We start from the raw sequence: 11,498 nt of genomic DNA, 5'->3' as shown, positions 1-11,498 counted from the left end.
ACTTTGGGACCCTCCTTTTCCTACACCCCTTCTTCCTTCCTAAGAATTCTGACTTTGCTTGGGTTTCTGCCCTTTTCCTGGAAGGATAGTCCCGGCCCCAAGCCCAGATGGCGACTCTTGACTGATGTAAGCTAATTACAGTAATATTATTTCTTGCCAGGATTTTGGCCTCGGCATGAGCATGTAATACCCTTCTGGACAATAAGACACAAGGGAAAATCTGCTGGTGGCTTCTGAGGAAGCTTGTCAAAAGGTACAAGAATGTGGCAGTAAGTGTTTGTTGTTCTTCACTGTGTATGTTCCACTTAGTTCATAGAAGCAGAAACTCTACCTAGGTACACAAACATCCAAAATAAAGAATACATTTCTCAGCCTCTTTTGTAGCCCAATGAGTCCTGATAAGTTCTGATCAATAGGATAAAAACAGAAGTGCAGTGTGGCAACTCCTGGGAATCTTATTAACAATTGACCGGTGCCCTTTACCTGCTCTTTCTCCTTTCCTTTATTCTGCTATGTGGGATGTGGATATGATAGCTGGAGATGAAATAACCGTTGGGGATCATGAATGACCTTGGAAATGGAGACCACATCTGGAAGAATAAAAAAGAAGCTATACTTAAGCTACTGTTATTTTGGGTTTGCTGTCATTTACAATCAAACCAAATACTAACCAGTTCAAAGAAAGAGATGGCCCTCTTTCAGCCTCTGGATGTTGTTGTGTCTAGAAAGGATGCCTAGAACTGCTGCAGCTATTATGCAGCCATGGAGGAAACCAGCCTGAGGCCAAAGCCAAATATAAGTATGACAGGTAATGAGATAAAGCTTGTCAACCAACCCTGCAACTACTTCTTCTGGATTTTTTATTACGTGAGGAAACAAATTTCATTATTGTTTAAGCCACCGAGTTGGTAATTTCTGTTCTTTGCAGCTGAAAGAAATCTAGCTGATACAGAGTTTAATGGTTTCTAATGCTCGTAAACTACATGATCCTTTGGAAAAAGACTCAGCTAACCAAAATTCAGAAGGAAAAGATTAATTATAGAGCATTGAGAAAGGTAGGTTATAAGACATTTAGAAAATAAAAAACATAATCTCACCAGTCCAAAATAACCAAGATGGTAATTTTGAACTTCTGATCTTTATAAAAAAAGTGTTATATATAATTACATATATTTTTACAGATATGTAATCACACTATATGTTTAACTTTATCTCCCCCATTGAATATAAACAAAAATTCTGGACAAAGAATAAGAAGCAACTACCTGGGGCCTCTGAAAGTTAAAAAAAGAACAAGAGATTTTAAAGAGGGAATTCAAAATTTGGAGAAAAACCACTTTGGAAATGGTAATTTTCCTGCTTTTTTTGGTCTTTTTTTTTTTCTGGATTTTGGCTTTTTTTTGCTTCTTTATCTCTCAGCTTTTACTGGAGGATGGGCTAAATTATAGAACTCTCAGTAGATGCAGATGATGAAAACTTTCTGACCAGAGGACTGGGAACAGCAGTCACTGCAAGCTTGTCCTTGACTTACTTTATAATCTACTTTCTTACGAATACTAGATGCCTCATTAGGCCTCTTAAAACTGTGCTTTCAAAAACAAGAGGTTTTTTTTTCTTTCTATTTTAAATAAGACAAACAGCAACACCCTAACACCCAAGAATTAGCCTCAATTCACTTTAAATTTTATCAGTCGTTTTTCCATGTCGATAGCCACCACAACAAGGATTTCCATTTCAGCTATGCCCCACATCCAGCTGTACTGGCCTCACAATCAGCAAAGATACCCAATCCATTGTCTCCTTCTATCTCTCAGGGGAGAACAGAAACACTTGATTTTTCAGTGTAGGAGGCAGGAGCAAGGCTCAGAGTGGGCCTGGCTGAGTTTGGCCATTTCTGGACGTTTTCTCTCATCTCGTGAACTAAAAGGAGCCTAGATGCCAGGCCAAGGCTAATCGTGATGGCCTCACTCCCACTACCAATGTGCAAAGAATGTGAGGAGGAAAAGAAACAAAGACGATAACACTGGATAAGGAGAAAGAAAGCTGGATCATTTTTGCAACAAAATGTTCATTCATTTCAAAGAGGTGCTCTAACCCAGTGAGAAGGCCAAGCTACTCCTTGCAGTGCCTCTCTGCTTCCTTCTGAAAGAAATTTCCTAATAATCACAGCTCAGAAGAGTTCTTTTCAAGTGTCAGCCTTTAAATTTTACTTATATAAAATTTAAAATATTTTCTATGTTTTAAAGTGTATACATGATTGGTTTCTGTAAGTTTGGTGTTTCTGTTGTTTTAAAAATAGTCATTTTATCGATAATAAGGGGATTCAGACAATTCTAACTTTCGAATAATTCATGCTTCTTCATGTTTTATTACTTGTAGAGCAACAATATTCTGTCAAAAGTGTAAATAATTTTTGTAGACACCAAGTACAATTTTTAAAAATGTAGTTGTTTCAGAAAATACATATCCGAATAATTCTTAAACTGGATATGCATAATATAGCAATGAGTATGCTGGTATTTGAATTATTTATAAAATTTAAACGTAGGAAACTAAAGATTATCAGAGTTTAAAACAAATTATCTTTAGCCTGACACAATTTGGCAGGTGATCGCTTTTTGTCCAGTATACATATTCCTTTTAGTTTTCTGCAACAGAAAGGCTAGAAAATGTTCACAAGTGAATAAAAATAAAGGAGAATTTCAGGCACAAATAAAAATTGGAAAAAAGCGGAAATTGTTAAAAAAAAGAAAACCTCTTCCAATGCATTCATGCTAACGACTCTATAGAAAGTGGTTGAAATGTTTGTTGTGATCAAGAAATTGCAAATTAATGAGAAGCCAGGTAGGTATACACAGAGAGAGCCTAGCTACGCTACACTAACATGACGCCTGCCATCCTGTGGCGAGAGGCGGCTTGCAGGGCAGAAGGGCAGAGAGCCCAGGGGAGTCTGCTCTCAGGAACGCAGGGTTGTCACCTAGAGAAACATCCATCTCCCTTATTACCCCACTGTGCTTTTCTGCCACACATCAAACACCAGATGGACAGCCAGCTGTCAGGAAGCACTGCCTGCTTGCCTCCTAAATGAGAGTATAGTGTATGGAAGGTACCGTTTTTGAGTCTTATACTTTTATGTGAGAAGTGCTTGTAAGGCAGCAGGAGCTCGGGGTAGGGGTTACTTGTTGCAAAAATGGACAGAAACATCAAACATTACTCTCTCTACAGAAAGGTAGGCTCCAGCTTTAGCAGCTGATTCTTTAGGCTCAAGCTGAGTCAAGCAGTACACAAAGAATAGACAAAAGCCTGCAAACGACTGGCAGTCACCATGGGGTATGCCAAACCAATGACGGCTAACTCCCGACATTGTTCCTTCTCTGTGGAAGAGCAGCTGCACCTGCATCTAGTTGAAGCTTGGCCACATCTCCTCCTCTGGACCTCTGGAAAACTCCACAGCAAGAAAACAGAACTCTGGTCCTCGAAAGGCCTTATTTCTATATATATTTGAAAGCTTATTTGCATGGAAATTTTATTCCTCAGGCTTCACCAGTTTTAAGCTTGAGCTTTTTACAATAAACTAGAAAATGAAGCATGACACGATTGTTTTAAATTTCTTTTTCAGTAACTGAACCCAAGTGCAATTTCCTGTTTCTGGAGGCATATGGAATTAGACACATGCCTCTAATATTAGGACTTTATCTCCCACATAACACTTTGACAACCCAAACTTTTTCAATTATCCATTTACTGTTTACTGTAATACCAATCTTCACACACCACTCTTTTGAGTGTCTTTTGCCAGTTGTTACGGTATGTCAACTTTTTAAAAATATCATTGTTTTCTTCAATAAGAAGTAAAATGAAAAACCATTTTCTTTCATCTAGTATTATGGATGTCAAGAATAATACGATATTTACGGATCTTAAGAACTGTCTGCCCATAGGGTTCATTCCTTAAATGAACATTTCTTAAACGTGTATAGAACATCCTATTATATAAGAATGAGACACTCATTACTTTTTCCATTTTATAAAAAAGGAAACAAAGGCCAGTTGCATGATTCTTGCAGATCCCTATTATGCAACAGGAACGTGGAAAATTCAAAGAAAACCATTTATAAAATGATTTAACTGCTATTGTTATTATTTATCAGTGCAGGAACAGCATCAAGAAATCTGTACCTTTCAATACTTTATGGAATACAAAATTGTGGAAAGAAAAAACACTTCTTTACCATTTCCCCTTTTGGATTTTCTCCTGTGTCACCTGTGGGATAGGATTGCTGACAACAGTTCACAGTTCCAGTGTGATCCTGGGCGTCACTAAGACAGAGCCTCCCTGAACAGTAGCTGTTTATGGGTGGGCAAGGCCCTCAGCACACTGAAAAAGCAGACACAAAGAGAACTGCTCTGTCCTGTTAGGCTTTCTTTTTCATTTGCAGTTATGTGGTTGGAAGATCCTTCTTTCGGTCAAGTATCTGCCTATTTTTATGTTCACAAAACACTTTCTTCAAAAGTCAACCTTCAAATATCCTTGAAGTTAGAAAGGCAAACAAACTGGCTATTGTTCACTTAGATGACACAGGGCACTTCTCAATGTTTGCTCTAATCTGCTAATACCCGGTGGCAGGAGGAAATAGTTAAAAGAATTCCCATGAGAGCCATTTTCTCATTTGAACACGTTGGAAATGGCACTGGATTAAGTTCAAAGATCGTTTGAGGCTGTAGCATATAAAGACATTAAAGAATTTATAATACTGCGACCACTTCCTTTACAACTACTACTATCTCAAAATATACCCCTATAGACAGGAAAATACAATGTGGAAGGGTCAACAACATAGCTATTTCACAGTAGATCCAGAAATCCACGTATGTTTAGTAATTCATTCATAGAGTCCAATTTAAAAAATATAAAACAAGTGAAATGACACTGTAATTGTTTCTTTTATGGTCAATCACACAATTCCTCGGTATGGACCATGACAGTCATCATGTGACATGTAAGGGGCACCAACAACAATGGTGAAAGCAAAAGGCTCTGGAAGATACAAGTCAATCACTTGTCACAAATAATTTCTATGAAAATTTACAGCTAGACAATTGCCACACAAGACAACTTCAAGAATAAAGTAGTAGAAAATCTAGTCTCTGTGTAAGACTAAAAAACTGAACATATAAATAAAAATGGACAAATCTTGAATAGCAGGTATCATAGTACTGATGAAGTTGGAAGTTCATATAACTTGCAAAGTCATAAGCCAATAGACTCAACACAAATGTTCTAATATTTTACAATGCCAATAATTTTAGAGAAGTAACTGATACCATTGTCTCAGTAAAAACATCACAAAAATAAACAGGTAGTTATTTTTGGCAAAGGAAAAGTTAAATGAAGAAGCATAAAAATAAGACAAGTTATCAACTTGGTAAGTCTCTGGTTTCATGCAGACATTTTAATGACAATTCAGCAGATAGTAAGTATCTTAAGAATATTTCTATGTTTATAGCAATAGTTATAAAGTACATACTATTATGCATTTATAGCTGTTTCAACCAAAGAGCAGTTGTAATAAAAACATGAAAATACGGAATATAGTATTTGTGATGTCTTAAAGGAAATTAGAATAAATAGATACAGCCTTTATTATACAGCAGACACAATTGCTTTTAAACTTGATTCCTTATTAAATCTTTATTATCTCTGTTCTATATTATGTTCTGGATGGAAAGTATGGATTAGGGAAATATGGAAAATAGCCTAAGTAGTACAATAAATCTTGTAGCCAAACACTATGATTGGTGTTATAATACAAAGAAGAATATGCCATAGTTAACAAGGAAGACATTAAGTGATCCTATTCAGTAGGAAAAGGAAAGAAAAATAATAAAAGAATCCTGATCACGAGGATAAAGATTCCTGAGGTAGCAGTGTTCTAGAGAATAAAATAAAAGAAAGTAGAGAATGTGAAAGAGGAGTTAGTAAAATAAATGACATTAGAAAAACAACTTAAGTAAAGAAAAAAAAACTGGTAGAAGAGTGTGTGGCTATTTCCTTGGATTTCCTTCTGTGCAAAGAGATTTTTAATTATGTGAATATCTATAAGGTATAAAATAATTTATTATTTTTAAATTAAGAATAAAATATTATAATAAATGTGAAAACACTTTGATAAACAAACAGAACTACACAATTGCAAAGTGTATTTCCATGATACTTTGTGTTTATCAAGATGCTTATCTTGCTATTATTTATAATTGTCAATAATATGTTGCTGGGGGTTATTAAAAATAATAAGATATGCATATTTAAATATATGTTTGCCATTGATGTTAATAAATTCAACTGTTCTACCAGAATTTTTGAATGAGGTATTTTATCTTTGTGTATGCTTAATTACGTACTTCTTTCCAGTTTTCACCCAGAAGATGTATTAATTTCAGTTAGTTATTTTTAAAAATTGTTTTTACCTGTTCCATAAAAATGAAACCCAATGACCATAATCTTGATAATTTTTACAGTCTTCTAGGGAAGTTATCTAGTATAATTTATTTTATCCTTCTTTGTCTTAGGAAACTAAATATGTGATGATAATTGTTCGCTATAATTAATCTATGCCTACAAAGAGTTCTATAGCTAAAGCAAAGGAACTAGTTGGTGGAATTGTCATTTAAAAATTCAAAATTTAAAAATTCAGTTAGCCAATTAAATGAACCCCTCTGCTTTTATTTACTTGATAGAAACAAGGTAATGGTTTTTCTTTTGAGGTCAGTCTCTTATTTTATTGCTTTGAGACTCTGATTTCTTCTCTTTCTCCAAGAAATAAAAAGTATAAGAAGGCTCTTATATATTTAATATATCTTAAATTTCTTATTTTGACTCCTGACTAAACCCTGATCTTATAATTTTTTTAATTTATGAAAACGTAGAGACTGTACTACCAAAATATATAATTTCAACTCATTTACACATGCTTTTACTTCCAAGTGAGAAATAAAACAGTATTACTGAGAAAATTATTAGAAATATGATCTACATCTCAGTTGTGATTGCTTTAAAATCAATATTCTTTTATTTGAACAAACAGCAGCAAAAATCATTAAGATAGGACCCTAGCAATTCAGGTTAAATTATAGCTCAATCATGAATTTGTGAGATCATTTGGACAAATTGTTTCAACAATTTCCATTTCTGCCTCTTGTAAGTATAATAAGCATAATTATCCTTGCTGGATGTATGACTTTAAAGAACATGTTTTTGGAAATCTTTCAGATTCTTAGGTATCTAATGCAAAAGAGGAAAGATACTATTCACAAAAGTAATACCTGTCAAGAGGTAAATTTTTATCACATATATTTGAAACCATGTCTTACCCCTATGTGAGTAGAACTCACATAAAACTTCAGAGGAACATAGTATTTCATGAAACAAAATCCAGAACAGGCTTTAAAAAATAATAAAGACCCTGAGGAATAAAGCAAATGAATTGATTTAAATGCCCAAATCCTAAGGACTCTTTTATTCTTTCCACATAATATCCAAAACATGCCAACACCATAAGTTCTTTTGTTGACCTTGTTTTGAATTTCCCAAGTGAAAAACATACTCAAGAAGCAAAATTCAATTTAGAACAAGCTACTGTGAGAGCCTCAGACATGACTGGTCATGTTAAAATGCAGGCCTGCTTCTGCTTGTGTGCACTAGCCACCCAGCTGCCCCTCATAGCATCCGGTTGGCCCAGGGATAGTGTTTCCATGGCTATCATCTACCACCTCTCTGTTCCTGCAGCCTATTAGGCAAAAACTCTCTGCTGCTTCTGAGTAATAGACTTCTTGCCAAACCACATAATTATCTTTCATAGTTTCAGTTTTCCAAGAATTTGACCACTAGCTAAAATAGACATTTACCTGTTTTTATAAATGATTTTTTAAAATTTTATTACTTTTAATGGTTTTTCATATTATTACATCTCCTACCCTTTCCTCCACGATGCACATCACATTTTTCTTAGCTTTTATCTAAGTCTGACTGAAATCTCAGCTAACAAGATCGCCTATGTATAACTAGCCATTCTTTTCCTTTAAGTGTTCTTTAAGACAGACAAATTCCCATGAAGACACACGATTGGCTAAAAGTGCACCATCAGGTGATCATCCAGCAGGCAGCAATTTCTAAGAAATAACAGAGGTTAAAAGGAAATCCTGCTTTTCAGACTCAGTAAAGTAATAATGTCTCATAGTAACACAGAATTAGCAGATGTTAAGCCTCTAGTCATTGCTGGAGGATGTATTCCATAATCATTGACCTTGGGGAGCTCATCAAATTTATCAGAATATCTTGGTCTTTCAGTTCTGCCTGGTGTAGCCCCAAGAAAAGAAATTAACTACAGTTTAGGTTTGGAACTAAATGAGATTTGTAGATTCATAATGCTTTCTCTGTATCGGATATCTCGAAGAGGTAAGTAAGTTCCTTTTTCCCCCCAAAGGGTATTATTATGAGTATTCAGCAAAATTAAATACATCTTTGTAAAAAACAACAACAAAAAAAACACCTTCTTTGAAAAAAGTGCAACATGAAATTTGTTGATTTTCAGAGTACTTTAAAAATTAAAATATTTCTTCTTTTTTTTATATTTTAAGTATAAAAAAACTAATGATTTAAAATTTGTGCCTTCAGCTATTTCCATTGCATTCAACTATATGAGTAAGTCATTTCTACTTTTCAGATATTACAAACCGTCATGCTCCTGACAAGCAATTTTATATCAAAAAAGACGAAATCTCCAATTTGTAATAAGTAGCTTCTTTTCTTAGGTCCAGAGTTAAACATTGTTTATAAGGATGTGTAAGCAGGTCCTTTTTTAGTTGTGTTGGACTGTGCATTGACATAAATAATATTAAAGGATGAGTAATAGATTTTCCTGATTTATGCAATATTCTCTTTACATTTTTAGAAAATGAAAATAGTTATATGAGAGAGGGGTGGTGAGACAGAAGTTACCTGAAATTTGAATTATCAATTAAAGTATCAATTATGAAATATCCATTATGACAATAACCCTGCAACCATTTCCAGAAAAAACATCTCTATGTTTAAGCCACCTCAACGTCTTGAATTGCTTGGCATGCTAGCTTTTCTACTCTCCATTTAGGACACAATGACAATATGCTTAGTAAGTCACTGACACTAGGAACATGGAGTCAAAAACCTATTGACAAGCTACGCAGTGTCACAAAGTTAAGAATACTGTAGCCTATGGGGTGTTCGTTATCTTCCCTAACCTAAACATTCAAACTCCTCATTATTCAAACTCCTCATTCGTCAGTGAAAACAGGGGTAGTTTCAGTATTCACATGCTTTAAATCACTTGGCTCCGAAAATCCCACAGTATTTAGAAGGCAACTGACTCAACACATTATAATGTACTCCCAATCCAGATAGTTCAGAGAGGTCTGCTACTATGGTTATTCTTCCTTCTTTCAAGTTTCCTGAAGAGGAGGGGGAAGGAACTCATACATATTCATGTGCTTGTGAGACTCTACTGGGTACTTTATGAATTCCTTTAACATGTATTTATTGAGTGTCTACTGTATACCAAACACTGTACTAAGCTCTAAGGATGTAATGCTGAACTAAATATTCACTTAATTCTTACAACAACCTTGTAAGGTAGATAATATTAATTTACAAATTACAAATTAAATGGTACTATTCAAATATTTTTAACTCTCATAAAAATATTTAAAATTCAGTTCTTTTATTTTGTGTTTTAACAAGGAAGTTTATTTCTTTTTTCTACAATGGAAGAAAATAAAATTTGGATTGTTTTTCTCCTATTAAAAATATAATAGAGTGGCGACAACGAGAGGATGAATAACAAATTCGACACACTGAAAGATGATGACAGCAGGGACCATGATCAGAATAAAGAAAAGAGCACACAGAAAGATGGTGAGAAGGAAAAAATGAAATGATACAAGAGTCAGAGCAGCAGCAAGAGGAGAGCTGTTGTCTCTGGACCAGCAGAGCATCCCTTGCAGTACAACTACACTTTCTGGTACCCCAGGAGAACCCTCGGCTGTCACATCAGCTCACAGAGCTATGAGCAGAATATTAAACAGATTGGCACCTGTGCTTCTATGGAACAGTTCTGGAGGTTTTACAGCCACATAGTATGTCCTGGGGACTTGACAGGCCACAGTGACTTCCATTTTTTCAAAGGAAGAATTAAACTCATGTGGGAGAATGATGCAAATGAAAATGGTAGCAAGTGGATTATTTGGTTCTGAAAGGGCTTGGCATCCTGTTGCTGGGAGACTCTCATCCTGGCCTTGTTGGGGGAACAGTTCATGGTTGGGGAGGAGATCTGTGGGGCTCTGTCCAGTTTCAGGAGGACATTATTTCCATGTGGAATAAGACTGCCAGTGACCAAGCCACCGCAGCCCGAATCTGAGATACGCTTCGGCGAGTGCTTAACCTACCTCCCAACATCATTATAGAATAAAAAACTCACATTGACAGCATCAAAATGCCAAGCAGGCTGGGCACCCAAAGCCTCCTTTTACAGACCCTCTGGAAGCCCTGGTTCAATGTGCCATGACCCTCTTCCTCTCTGGATGGCACCGTCATTGAAACTGGCATCACTGGAGTCTCTTGTTCTGTTGGCATGCTACCTGGAGGATCCTTCTGCCCTGGATAAGATGGATTGAAGCACATTTTGCGTTTTAAGAACAGGCTGACATGCAGCAGCTACAATAGCAGCTGAGATCACTTAATAAATGGCGCTAAACTAAAAAAATATATATGATAATAGTTTTTCTTTAATCTTAAATATTGACAATATGTGATTTTGGTTCTCGACAAACTCACAAACCCAAGTAAAAAATGGGCAAAGGATTAGGATAGACATTTTTCCAAAGGAGATATACAAATGGCTAATAAGCACATGAAAACATGTGTACCATCATTAGTCATCGGGGAAATGAAAATCAAAACCACAAAAAAAGAGGAATCCCAGAGTCACAAAGAATGCTAAATTTAAAAGAAATAAAGAGTTTACCAAATCTAATGGCCCTTCCCCTTTCATAAGTGCATAAACTGACGTCATATGTGGCTTGCACAAGAATATAAATGGTGTTATAAGAAAAAGCACACTATATATACAATGGGATATTATTCACCCATTTTTTTTTTTAAAAAAAGGAAATTCTACCATTGGCAACAACACGAATGGACCTTGAAAGTGAAAAAGTCAGGCAGAGAAAGATAAATACTGTATGATCTCATTTACGTGTGAAATCTAAAACAAACAACCCCTGCCCCCAAAGTCATGGAAAAAGATATCAGATTTGTAGTTACCAAAGGAGGGGGGTGAAAGGTGGGGAAATTGGATGAAGATACAAATTTCTGGTTATAAGATAAATAAGTGTTGGGATGTAATATACAACACAATGGCTGCAGTTAGCAATGCTGCATGGTATATTGGCTAGTTGTGAAGAGA

General features: G+C 35.4%; 1 pseudogene; it reads left to right on the top strand.

Moving 5' to 3' along the window:
* Positions 1-9,855: 9,855 nt before the first annotated feature.
* Positions 9,856-10,598, top strand: LOC120605555 (eukaryotic translation initiation factor 4E type 2-like; annotated as a pseudogene).
* Positions 10,599-11,498: the final 900 nt, after the last annotated feature.

This window comes from Pteropus medius, unplaced genomic scaffold (genome assembly GCF_902729225.1).
Source record: "Pteropus medius unplaced genomic scaffold, Ma_sr-lr_union100, whole genome shotgun sequence".
Classification (NCBI taxonomy): Eukaryota; Metazoa; Chordata; class Mammalia; order Chiroptera; family Pteropodidae; genus Pteropus; species Pteropus medius.
This window is presented reverse-complemented; position numbering and strand designations above follow the sequence as displayed.